This window comes from Triticum urartu, chromosome 2 (assembly GCF_003073215.2).
Source record: "Triticum urartu cultivar G1812 chromosome 2, Tu2.1, whole genome shotgun sequence".
Lineage (NCBI taxonomy): Eukaryota > Viridiplantae > Streptophyta > Magnoliopsida > Poales > Poaceae > Triticum > Triticum urartu.
Genome location: NC_053023.1, coordinates 92149904 through 92163036, shown reverse-complemented (window position 1 = coordinate 92163036; position 13133 = coordinate 92149904).

Here is a 13133-nt window from a genome sequence, read left to right as displayed (position 1 = left end):
TTATTAGAAATGTTAGTTTTAGTTATAGAAATGTTAGTTATATAGAAATGTTAGTTAGTTATAGAAATATTAGAAATGTTAGTTTTAGTTATAGAAATATTATAAATGTTAGTTTTAGTTATAAAATTTAGAATTTGCATATATGAAATCACAATCCATCATTTAAAAAATGTTACTTTACTTTTGCGGCATATAGTATTTGTTGTCGACGATGCCCGGCCCGCATCCTCGCCGTCGACCCGTTCGCGACGACGTTCTGCTTCAGAGGACCCATGTCCGGGACTGGGCTCCGCCGGGCTGGCACTGGGAGGTGCTACCTTCAGGGGCGCGACGCTTGGTGAGGAACCCGGCCCCGGGTCCCGTCGTCGACCCTCATCTCCTTTGGTGGCGTTCGCATGGGCCACTTTCGGTGCGGAGGGAGCCGGCCCCGCCGGAGGTGGTACGTCGCCGTGTCAGGGAGGAGGACGAGCACGTCCATTGCTACATGGCTGCTATGGACGTCAGGTTCTCCAATACCTGGCAGGTTCTTTGGGGAGATCACCCGAGCTATGATCCAGTGATGGTTCCTTCACTTTGGTTGTCCACCGCCTAGATTACTCTCTAGTATTCGATCTTTATTAGCTAGCTAGCTAGTGATGTATTCGATATATAATATTCGAGATGATTTATTCGAGATTATATATATTATTCGAGACGATGTATTCGAGATTATGTCTATTATTCGAGACGACGTATTCAAGATTATATTCGATGATGCTTATTATGTACTATGATTGATTTAGTTTTTCCTTATTAATTGATTGCATCCATGCATTGTAATTTGAATATATTTCTTTTGGATTAGTTAAACAAAACCTATGGCGGACAATACCGGCAGAGTGGGAGAAGAGGCCCTGTTCAATATCATACGCAATCCTCGCGGGCCAGATGATGATCAGAATGAAGAAGATTATGACGGCTCCCAATATCTAAACAACACCGAGGAGGGTGATATGATTCGATCGCGACGACCGAATTGATGAAGTCATGAACTATGAACATGACGAAGAAAATGTTGATCTTGAAACAACAAAGACCGGCGAGGTATATATATTTATATAAGCAGGCATCTGGTGATCATCACATGTTTTAAATGACTTGAAGATATATTAACGAATTGATCTTTCTTCTTTCAGCCATCCGGATCGAGCAAATCTTCAGGCAACAGGAAACGAGGCCCGAACAAAAAGTTGAAGGAGGGCGTAAAGTACAATATCAAGGCCATCAAACCTAATGGCGAACCATTAGCGCTAAGAAGATTGCGGACAAGTTCATTCGTCAGTGCGGAGTTCTTGTGAAGGACCAACTCCCGATCTCCCTTCAAGAATGGAGAGAGCCAGCAAAGCCACGTCCAGGAGTTACTTTTGTCGACGACAGACAAAAACTTCTGCTTTGGGAAATGCTCATGGAACATTTCACCCTACCAGATCATTTCACAGATGCAGATGTGGAGAAAGTCAAGGACGCTGCTCTTAGGAAGATGGCGGTTGCATTCAAAAACCACAAGAATCGTGAATGGGCCAAGTACGTCAAGGAAGGAAGGAAGACTCCAGTATTCAAGGGAACACTAGAGAAGCAAAGTGCTCATTGGGACGATTTCGTAAAATTCAAGGATTCAGAATTATCTAAGGAACGGTCGAGAATAAACAAGGCCAATGCTGCAAAAAAGGATAAGTTTCATAAGTTGGGGCCAGGTGGCTATGCGGTGGGAATGCCTAAGTGGGATAAGTCTGAGAAAGAGATGGAGGATGCAGGTGTCACTCCAGAAACATTGAGCTGGCCCCCAGGTGCAGGGCTTGGTTCTATGCGCATGGGGGGGGGGAGTTGGACCCGAAGACAGGCAAAGTTTCGAAGAAGTCATGTCTGGACGGAGCCGAAGATAAGCTACTTGTTGCAATAGAAGAGGCTCGATCAGGGGTGTTCCATCCCAACAGAGAGAACGACGAGCTTACACGTGCCCTGGGAAATCCTGAACACCCAGGAAGAACACGAGGCATGGGCGCTATTCCGTGGTATGAGGGGTTTTCGGACTGGAACACCGACTACAGAACCCGTGCAAGAAAGAAGATTGCGGAGAAGAAGAGGAAGATGGAGGAGGAGCAGGAAGCTAGACTTTGAACGCCTTCAAGACCTAGAATCAGCGCACGCGGACTTGGCAGTCAAATTCCAGCGGCAGCAGGAGCAGATCGACTCACTTAGCCAACAAAGGGGGTCTCAGCAGCTGCAGCAGCTAGCGGATGATCCAGCATTGGATAGCACCGTCCCATCCATGCCGAGAAGCAGCGTGGGTTCCGCCCCGGGCAACGCATTGCTGGATAGCTACCCAGTGGATGACAACATGGAGAACACTAACTGCGAGCTACACTTCAAAATGAAGAACATATCCATGAAGGTGGCGGACGCCCTTGCTTTTACAAATCCCCCCAGGCAACCTTCCATTGCAACCCGATTCCAGCGGGCTATGCTTGTGTCTTGGTTGATGAGGTGGTGGACCAATATTCGGGGCTAGAGCTTGACATCCCTGGAGGTGACGATGAGCACACACTGGGAGAGGCCAACCATTGTATCATCCTACTGAGAAAGGATTGCAGCATCTTTCGAAGGCCACCGACACCGCGTCATCCGACTCCTCGTCGAAGTCCGCCACCGAGTCAGTAGACTCCTGCTCCTCCAAGTCCACCAACGCGTCAGTCCACTCCTCCTCCAAGTCCGGCACAGCTTCAGGCCACTCCAAGTTTGGCAAAGCGTTAGGCCACTCCTTCTCCAAGTCCGGCACAACTTCAGGCCACTCCTCCTCCAAGTCCGGCACTGTTTCAGGCCACTCCTCCTCCAACTCAGCCACGTCAGCCATCTTCACCGCCTCAGCAATCACGGAAGAGAGCCGCCTCAGCTATGGTGCGTAGCGGTACAAGTCGAGGTAGTACTGGAGGTACAGGCGGAGGGAAGCGATTTCAATATGGTCCAAGCCTCACGCCTCTTCCGCAGAGGCCTTACGACAAGTCCGAGGAGGAAAACGTAGCCTATCCAAGGCCGAGGTGGAAGCCCATTTTGCACCGAAATCGCCACCGCCGCCAAGGGAGAAAGTGCCTGAGGAAAAGATTGACGACTTCATTCGTATGGCTAGATCACCAGCTCCCAAGCCTGTTGACACAGACTATGAGCGCCACATCAAGAAGTTAAATCGAGCACGTCTACAGAAAGAGGCGACCTCGAGCTCGAGCAAATCAGCTGGCAAAAGGAGCGGTAAAACCATTCCCCAGCTGGGAGAACAGGCGGCGCAATCAATCCCCCCGCTTGTTGTGCCAACAACACATGAGAGTAGGCACGCCCAATATTATTGTGGGCAAATCGTTAACGTTCCCGGGCTGGGCGATGTGGTAATAACCGAGGAGCATATTGAGCAGGCTGAAACGCTCATGATCACTGTTGGACAACTCCTCGATATCGAGCCCATGTCTCCGACTAGAGAGGAGGAAATAAAACGGAAATATGTCCGGGGCCAACCTTTGGTCAATCCAGACGAGGTCAAGAAGTTCCCAACAAGAATGTATGAATTGCATCAATGGTACATGGACATTACCAAGATTTCCAATCGAGAGTCCCTCATGGTGAATGTCAAGAAGGATCATTACTACCATGAGAAAGCTGTGACCGTTGAGTATTCAGAACTATTTCAGCTATACAATTAAGGTGCACTCGACAAATCTATCGTCAGTTGCTATTGTCCGTAAGTGATTTCTTTCTGTAATTTAAGTCTCAAGCTAGCTGTAGTGATCATTTTGATCAATCATTACCTGTAATTATCCTCACTATATTCTTTTCTGTGGTATTATGCAGGATGAAGATTTATGAAATGAAAAAAGGTGGACGCTATGGCATTGGGTTCGTTGACCCAAATACCATTAATGAATACACATGGAAATTAGATCCATATTACGAAAAAATTGTAGAGGAAAGCACGCTAGAGTTCTTCAAGCGCCTCAAATACAATGAAGATATACTACTTCCTTACAACTTCGAGTGAGTCACACTGTCTTGTACTACAAATTCTGTTTTTGCCTACTAGCTAGCTACATGTTTTTGCTTACATATGCCCGCTTAATTAAGACATGCAAACGTGTGTGCATGCAGATTTCACTGGATCTTGTTAATCATTAAAGTTGATGAAGGAACAGTTGAAGTACTAGACTCACTACTTAAGAAAGCAAGTGACTACACCATCGTGAAGGGGATAGCCAACAGGTAATTTCAATTATTATTAACTATATCTCGGCCTATTTAATTAGTTCGTCATTTCCTAATAACAACTATTTAAGAACCCATTTATTCATTTTCTTTGTCGGCGGGCAGGGCTTGGGCAAAGTTCATCAAGGCCACTCCAGGCCCATGGAAACAAAATCTAAAATGGTATCGACCCCAAGTAAGTAATTAAGTAGTACTAGCTAGCTGCCATCTCTTTAATTATCATGCTTGATTAAATATTATCCGATCAAATTCCATTCTCATAAAGGCCCTGAAGCAGGCGCCGGGGAATAATCTGTGTGCATACTACGTTTGCGAGAACATTCGCATGATGACGTCCGAAAGGAGCAGATCTCAAAGACAGGAGTGGGTACGTTTGTCAGAACACTATTCACAATTTTTACACCATTATCGATATCTAGTCACACAACTAATACACATGCATATTGATCTCCTTCTTAACAGTTCAAAGAGGTGCGGGAGAAGCTCCTAACAAAGGACCGCATAGAAGCAATTCAAGAGGAAATAGCGGGATTTTTGCTCGACCAGGTCATAGATCCCAAAGGAGAATACTATTACCCGCTACCGCCCCCATGAACCACTTCCAATTGTTATCGTGCTCCGAAGGCACCAATTAGCCTAATGCCACTGGCTCCGAAGGCACCAATTAGGATGTGTGTATATATGTGTCACATCCCTAGTTCTGGTATGACCTAGACCAGCTAGCCATTTGTGCATCATATTTAAATTCCATTTAAATTTGAAATGGGGATTTGTGAATACCTCAGAATCATTTCTGGAAATAATCCAGATAAAAATTTCTCCAAAAAGGTCCAAGAAAATGTTCATGTTACTCTCTGAAAATATTGGTTAGAGGTAAAAATCAAACCAATATTTTAAGGAACTCATAAATATTTATTTTGGACAATTGGAGTTAATCCAGTAATTATTTACATTGGATAAATATTTTTATATATATGAAATATTGTCCAATAATTCTGAATTTTGGTGAGGGGCTTTGGAATAATCCCTTAGGCCCCTGCAAAAATTGTCAGAATTAAATAAAATGATTTGGTATTTTTATCAAATCAAAACAAATGTCAGAAAAATAGAAAAGAAAACAAATAAAGGAAAAAGCCTACCTGGACCTTACCTGCAGCCTCGCAGCCCAGTGGCCAACAGGCTGGCCCAGCTGACTGGCGCTGCCAGTCGTCATCTCCACCGCGCCAGAAGGACGCCGAGCGCGTGCTCGCCGCGCGCGAGCACACGCCGGCCACCTCCTGCTTCCCCGCTCGCTGCTGGAGGCCCCTGACGGCGCCACGCACCCCCTCGGCCCTCTCTCACTCCCTCGAGCTCTCTCCTCCCCCTGGTGCTCCCTCTTCCGTTTTCCCGAGCGCGCCCGCCGCCGCCGCTTGCTGCTGCCGCAGCCATCGCCTCCCACTCGCTTCTCCGACGTGCCCAAGAGCTTCGCCCCGGCTCCGTCTTCCTCTCCACCGAGCCGCGCCTCGCCGGAGGCCCTGCATCATCGTCATCTTCATCATCTTCGTCGCCGGCCGCCGGAGATCCCCCTTGCCGCTGCGCTTGCCCCGGTGCATCCCCGAGCCCGCTAACCATCCCTACGGATCCTAGTGAGCTCCTCCGTCTTTCCGCTCACCCCCCGTGCCATAATTTGCGCGCTAGCCACCGCCCTGCGTGTCCCGAGCGCCGCCGTTTGCCATGACCGATGAGGTCCTCGCTCCTGAGCGTCTCCGCTCGATGCAGTGGCACCAGCGTGCTCCTGGAGCTCCCAGGAGTCCGCCCCACTGCTTAGCTCGCTCGTTAGCCAAGCGTAGCACCTCGCCCGCGCTAGGCCGAGCTCCGGCTGCCGCCTCACTCGCCGCCGACGCGTCTCCGGCCACCCAACGGTCCGGCCGTCGTGCTCAGCTCCCTCCCCGCGCCGCGTAGAGCACGTAGGTGCCCCGCACGAGCCACCCTACCCACCGCCAAGGTCGGCCCCGAGCTCACCCGAGCCACCCTACCCATCCCAGGCCCAACTGCTGCCACAAATCGACGCAGACGAGTGCTCGTGTCCCGCAGATGCCCTCGGCCGGCCATTTGGTCGCCGGAGGAGGAATTCCGCAGCCCTCCGCCGCATTCGGCCTCGCCGGCGGCTAAACGCCGGTGGGGTTGACCGGGTCAACCCCCCCAGTTGACCTGGTGTTTCACCACCCAGGGTCAATGACATGTGGGGCCCGGCTCTGCTAAATTTAGTTTAGGATTAGTTTAAAAATTAATTAACTCTCCTAATTAACTATGGCACTGACGTGTGGCCCCCACACGTCAGATTTGACCTGGACAGCCACGTTGACTCGCTGACGTAGTGATGACGTCATGCTGACGCAGTTATTCTTTTCTGGAATTATTTTAAACTGGAAATTCCAGAAATTGATTTAAACTTCAAAAATTCATAGAAATTCAACCGTAGCTCAGATTGAAATAATTTATATATGAAAAATTATCAGAAAAATTTCAATCTATCCATCTGTACCACTTTCATGCATGACAAACCATCTATACATGCTGTATATATGAAAACACACTTATGGCATATTTAAGAGCTTAATTTGGAGTTGTATTTGAACCCTTGGTTCAAATGGACTTCAACCAAATAAATGCTAGATGCATTAACTCAAACAACATCACATACTCATGCCATGTTCATGCATCATAATGTTGCATATGCTTGTGTTTGATTTCCGACACCGTTCCTTCTCGATAGGTCCTGCTCCGGAAAGTGTTCGAGAGTACCTGTCTGAGGAGCAGTGCCCCCCTGTTGATCTACCAGGCAGGAAACCTCCCCTTGTTCATTCCGATACAATCCCACTCTCTCGCTCCTGCTCTCATTTATTGCATTAGGACAACAACGATTCAACCGCTACTTTATGCTGCGGTAGTTGAACCCATTCCTCTGCATGACCTGTCATTGCCACAGTATATAGTTAAAACCCACTAGCATGTGTAGGAGTTGTTTGAGCCATGTTGTGTTCCTACCATGCCATGCCTGCTATTGCTTAGAGTTGTGTCAGGTCTGATTCATCAGGAATGAATTGGAGTGTTATGATATGTTCTGGTGTTGAGAGTTAAGCGTGTGAACACGATTTGGTAAAGGTAGCGGTGAGAGGCCATGTAGGAGTACATGGTGGGTTGTCTCATTGGGACCGTCCTTAAGAACTAAGTTCTGTGTAAGTTGTACAATGACTAGCTACTACCACACATTGGGCTCCGGGCGCTCCAAGCTTTCTCGACTTATTAACCGCCTTGATCTTGTCCAGGAGTTACAAATAGTTTCTGGTGTTTGTAGGTAGTGCTATTTTTCTACCGAGTGGCACCCGACAGGGTGGGCTCGGGACAGACTAGGCACAGGTGGCACGGTGTACGAAGTGGCACCCGGATGGTTGGCTTGGGAACCCTGCTCACATCGTTTGGGGCCGTGAGCGACACCCCGGCCGGATCTCCTTGCGGATGGAACCCAAATAGGCGATAAACCTTGACTAGAGTTTTGCATGGTTAGTTAGGTCATGGACGACACCCTTGCCAGGCTTCCGCTTGAAGGTTGCCGAGATACATGACGTGTACATGATGATAAGTGGTGAGAGCATGTGTGAGGAAGTACACCCCTGCAGGGTTATCATGATCTATTCGAATAGCCGTGTCCTCGGTTATGGACTTCTTGGATGCTTACGTGGTACATAGACAACTTAAAGTGGATACTCTAAAATGCTCAAGACAAGTGTGAGTGCTATGGATGGCCTTCTCGTAGGAGAGACAGGGATGAATCCATAGTAGTGTATTGATGTGGTGATTAGTGGACTCGTGTGCGCTGCCTCATCTCAAAGAAGTTTCTCATTGTCGTAGAACAGGATAGCCACCGAGTCAAAGCTGGCTTGCTGCAACTAGACCCCCCATTACCTTCTTGATACAAATGCATGTATGATAGGATCTGATGTAAGTCTTGCTGAGTACCTTTGTACTCACGTTTGCTTTATTTATGTTTTGCAGATGAGACATCTGTCTCACTAGTAGTACCGCTTGGACTTCGACGAGTAGCTTGTTACCTGAGCTACGATCTTGTACCTTGGAGGGACATGTAGATAGTCAGGCTTCTCAGCCTTTTTCTTTTGTAGTTGTCTGTACTCAGACATGTAATGCTTCCGTTGCTTGTATGCTTTGAATGATGGGTCATGTGACCCATGTTTGTATTTTTGCTATGTGGCTCTTCTGAGCCTTTATCTATATGAGTTGCGTTATGTTGTGATGCCATGTTGTACATCACATACTTGCATGTTATGCGTACGTGTGACGTGTATTGCTATGTGTGGGATCCGACAATCTAGTTGTTTGTCCTTGGCAGCCTCTCTTATGGGGAAATGTAGTCTAGTGCTTCCTTGAGCCATAGTAGTCTGCTACAGCCCGGTTCACCAGAGTCCTGCTAGCCCAGCACTACTACTCAGAACACTTGACTGGACGGCATGTGTTCCACTTCGTTCCTATGTCTGTCCCTTCGGGGAAATGTCACGCGGTGACTTCCGGAGTCCTATTAGCCCAGTGCTACAGCCCAGATTCATACGCTGTTGACCGACATGCTCGATGTGATTCATGTATGCCTGTCTCCATAGGTCTGTGCCGCTTTGGGTTCACGACTAGCCATGTTGGCCCGAGTTCTCTGTCATATGGATGCTAGAGACACTATCATATACGTGAGCCAAAAGGCGCAAACGGTTCCGGGCCATGGTAAGGCGACACCCGTGGGGATACCGTGCGTGAGGCCGCAAAGTGATAAGAGGTGTTACATGCTAGATCGGTGTGACTTAGAATCGGGGTCCCGGCAGCTTTGGTATCAGAGCCTGACTGCCTGTAGGATTTCCAAGCCAACCTGGTCGAAGTTGAGTTTAGAAATTCTTTAGTTATGTAAGGGAATTGATTGTGGAAGGGAACATAAGGCTCTCTTTACTCCTTATACCTCATGTCCTTCTGATCTGAGTCATCCTATCCTTCCTAAGGGGTTAAGGAACTAGGCTTTCTCTTCCGTCTTTCAGGGTCACGTGTTACTACTCCGTAGTCTCTAAGGTTTGGTTGATCTGAGTCATATCCCAGTTTGAGTACCTCCGGTGTAGCCTGTTTAGTAATATCTCAGAACCTTGAGTAATGATGTTGAGTATGGTGCTACCCCATCTTTTGCAGAATGTCTCATTTCAAGCATTTTACTGCCGTTATGCTGCCGGAATTTCCCTAGGAGTTCAAGAGATAGTATTTTTCTCGTACTATATTCTACATCCTTATGATGATGCTGAATCCATCCTTGTTTCCTTGGTTGGTTCTTCAGGATGTTGCCGGTTAACCGAAGTTCTGTTGCTCGTATCCGGAACCACGGAGATGGTAGGGATGAGGATCCTCCCGACTAGTCTTCGTTGGCAGAGTTCATGTTAGAGGCTAAGAGGAACAAGTGTGAGTCTAACCGCTTGCTAGCACGTATTGAGGAGAACACCTCCCATCAGCACAAAGAGTCAGCGTCCATCTATGATTTCATTGGTCTGAAACCACCTACCTTCCATCATTCCATTGAACCACTTGATGCAGATGACTGGCTCCGTAGTATCACCCACAAGCTGCGTTCGGCGAACGTAGCTGAAAGTAACAAGGTCACCTACGCTGCTTATCATCTCGAAGGTCCTGCTAGTATTTGGTGGCAGAACTATGAGGCTATGCTTCCAGCTGGCCAGAAAACCACCTGGAGAGATTTCACTGAGGCTTTTCGCGAGCATCACATTCCTCAGGCTCTCATTGATCGCAAGAGAGAAGAGTTTTGTAGTTTCACCCAGAGTAAGATGGTTGTTGATGCTTACAGCGGAGAGTTTGAGAACCTTGCTCGCTATGCTACAGAAGAAGTGTCCACAGACGCCAAGAAGCAGGCCAGGTTCCGGAAGGGTCTCAACCCCAAGTTGTGTCATGATCTTCACTTGCACCATTGCAATACATTCCAGGCTCTTGTGAACAAGGCCATTAATGCGGAGACAGCTCAGCTCACTTACGAGGAGTCTCATAAGCACACCCGTGATTTTGTTTCTTTCTCCGGTTCTAGTTCGCAGAAGCGCCGGATTTGGGTTCCGAACTCCGCTCTTCCACCCGGATATTCACCAAGGCCATCTTCTGTGGCGCCTCACCCAGTTCAGTCATATGCTCCACCCAGGCCTATTGGTAGACCGCTTGTCAAAGCGGGTCCACATCCTACTTCAGGGACTTGTTTCACATGCGGAGAGCCAGGAACTATGCCCGTGACTGCTCTCAAACCAACTATGCTCCACCCAGCCTGAGAAGTCTGTTGGCCGTGGTAAGCCATCACGCAAGATGATTAGTGTCAAGTCAGCTCCCACTGAACATGGATGTGTGCATCACGTCTCAGCTAAAGACACTCGTGATGATCCGGATGTCGTTCTTGGTACACTCCTTGTCAACTGTCACCCGGCTTCAGTTCTGTTTGATACCGGAGCATCTCATTCCTTCATTTCCGAAAGTTATGCCAGCTTGCACAACATATCCTTTTGTGATATGCCCTCTCCACTAGTAATTCAAACTCCTGGATCCAAATGGCAAACTTCTAGTGTAAGCCATGGTAATGAAATCCTTGTTGAAAGACTTGTATTCCTTGCGTCACTTATAGCCCTCAAGTCTACGGATATTAACATCATCTTGGGTATGGACTGGATGAAAGCTCACTATGCCAAGATTGATTGTTACACTAGGTCTGTTCAGCTTACACACCCATCTGGCAAGATAGTCACCGTCTCCACTAGGGTTGCAAAGCGTCAGCTCTATTCTCTTAATGCCAACCCTCTTCCTGACCTTGAAGATATCCCGGTAGTCCGTGACTTTCCGGATGTCTTTCTAGAGGAACTGCCAGGTATTCCACCTAACAGAGATGTAGAGTTTGTCATAGATCTTATTCCAGGAACCGCTCCAATTTCTAGAAGACCTTACAAGATGGCACCCTTAGAACTAGCCGAGCTTAAGAAACAACTTGATGAATCCTTGCAAAAGGGTTTCATCCGTCCTAGTTCTTCTCCCTGGGCTTGCCCCATCCTCTTCGTCAAGAAGAAGGATGGTACGAACCGGATGGTTGTAGATTATCGTCCCGTTAATTTGGTCACGATAAAGAACAAGTATCCGCTCCCCAGGATCAACGATTTGTATGATCAGCTCGCTGGATCCTCAGTCTTTTCAAAGATGGATTTGAGGTTAGGCTACCACCAAATCAAGATCAGAAATGGGGACATTCCTAAGATGGCTTTTGTCACTCGTTATGGCCAGTATGAGTACACCGTCATGTCCTTCAGTCTAACTAATGCTCCAGCTACATTCTCCCACTTGATGAACTCGATCTTCATGGAGTACTTAGATAAGTTCGTCGTGGTTTACCTCGATGATATCCTTATTTACTCGAAGAACGAGGAAGAGCATGCCGAACATCTTAGACTTGTGCTAGAAAAACTCAGAGAGCACCACCTTTATGCCAAGTTCTCCAAGTGCGAATTTTGGTTGCCAGAAGTGACCTATCTCGGCCATGTAATCTCTGGTAAGGGCATTGCTGTCAATCCCGAAAGAGTTCAGGCCGTTCTTGATTGGACTCCGCCTGAAACAGTTAAGCAAGTTAGGAGTTTCCTTGGTCTAGTCAGTTATTGTCGCCGCTTCGTCGAGAACTTCTCCAAAGTGGCCAAACCTCTCACGGAACTTCTCAAGAAAGATAAAAAGTTTGAGTGGTCCCCACAGTGTGAGCACAGTTTCCAGGAACTGAAAAGACGCCTGACTTCTGCTCCCATACTTGTGCCACCGGATTTCACTAAGGACTTTGTTATCTACTGCGACGCCTCACGACAGGGACTAGGTTGCATTCTTATGCAAGATCTCCATGTGATTGCCTATGCATCTCGACAGTTGCATCCACATGAGGAGAATTATCCTACACATGATCTAGAGCTTGCAGTCGTAGTCTATGCACTTAAGACATGGCGACATTACCTTCTCGGCAAACGTTGCGAGATTTACACCGATCACCAGAGTCTCAAGTATATCTTCACCCAACCAGATTTGAACCTTAGGCAAAGACACTGGTTGGAGTTGATCTCAAATTACGACTTAGGGATTACCTACACCCCGGGCAAGGGGAATGTCATGGCTGATGCGCTAAGTCGTAAGTCCTATTGCAACAATCTCATGTTGCAGCAAGGCCAACCACTTCTCCATGAGGGATTATGTAAACTTAACCTTCACATTGCTCCTCATGGATTCCTTTCTACCTTGGTGGCGAAACCTACTCTTGTGGATCAGATCATATCTGCTCAGAAGCAGGATACGGGAATTTCCCGGATCAAGAGAAACATTAACAAGGGAGTTGGTGGTAGTTTCTCTATAGACGATCGTGGTGTTGTTTCCTTTGAGAGTCGCTTGGTGGTTCCCAAGAATCAACATCTTTGACAATTAATCCTTAAGGAGGCGCATGAATCTCCTCTCACGATTCATCCCGGTAGTACTAAGATGTATCAGGACCTACGCCAGAGGTTCTGGTGGACTAGGATGAAGAGAGAAATCGCTCAGTTTATTGCTAATTGTGACGTTTGTCGTCGCGTGAAGGCAGAGCATCAGAGACCTGCTGGCACCCTTCAACCTTTAGCTATTCCTGAGTGGAAATGGGATAAAGTTGGTATGGACTTCATCACCGGCTTTCCCAGGACCAAGAAAGGGAATAATGCTATCTTCGTAGTCATTGATCGTCTTTCCAAAGTGGCTCACTTCCTACCTGTTCGAGAGATTATCACTGC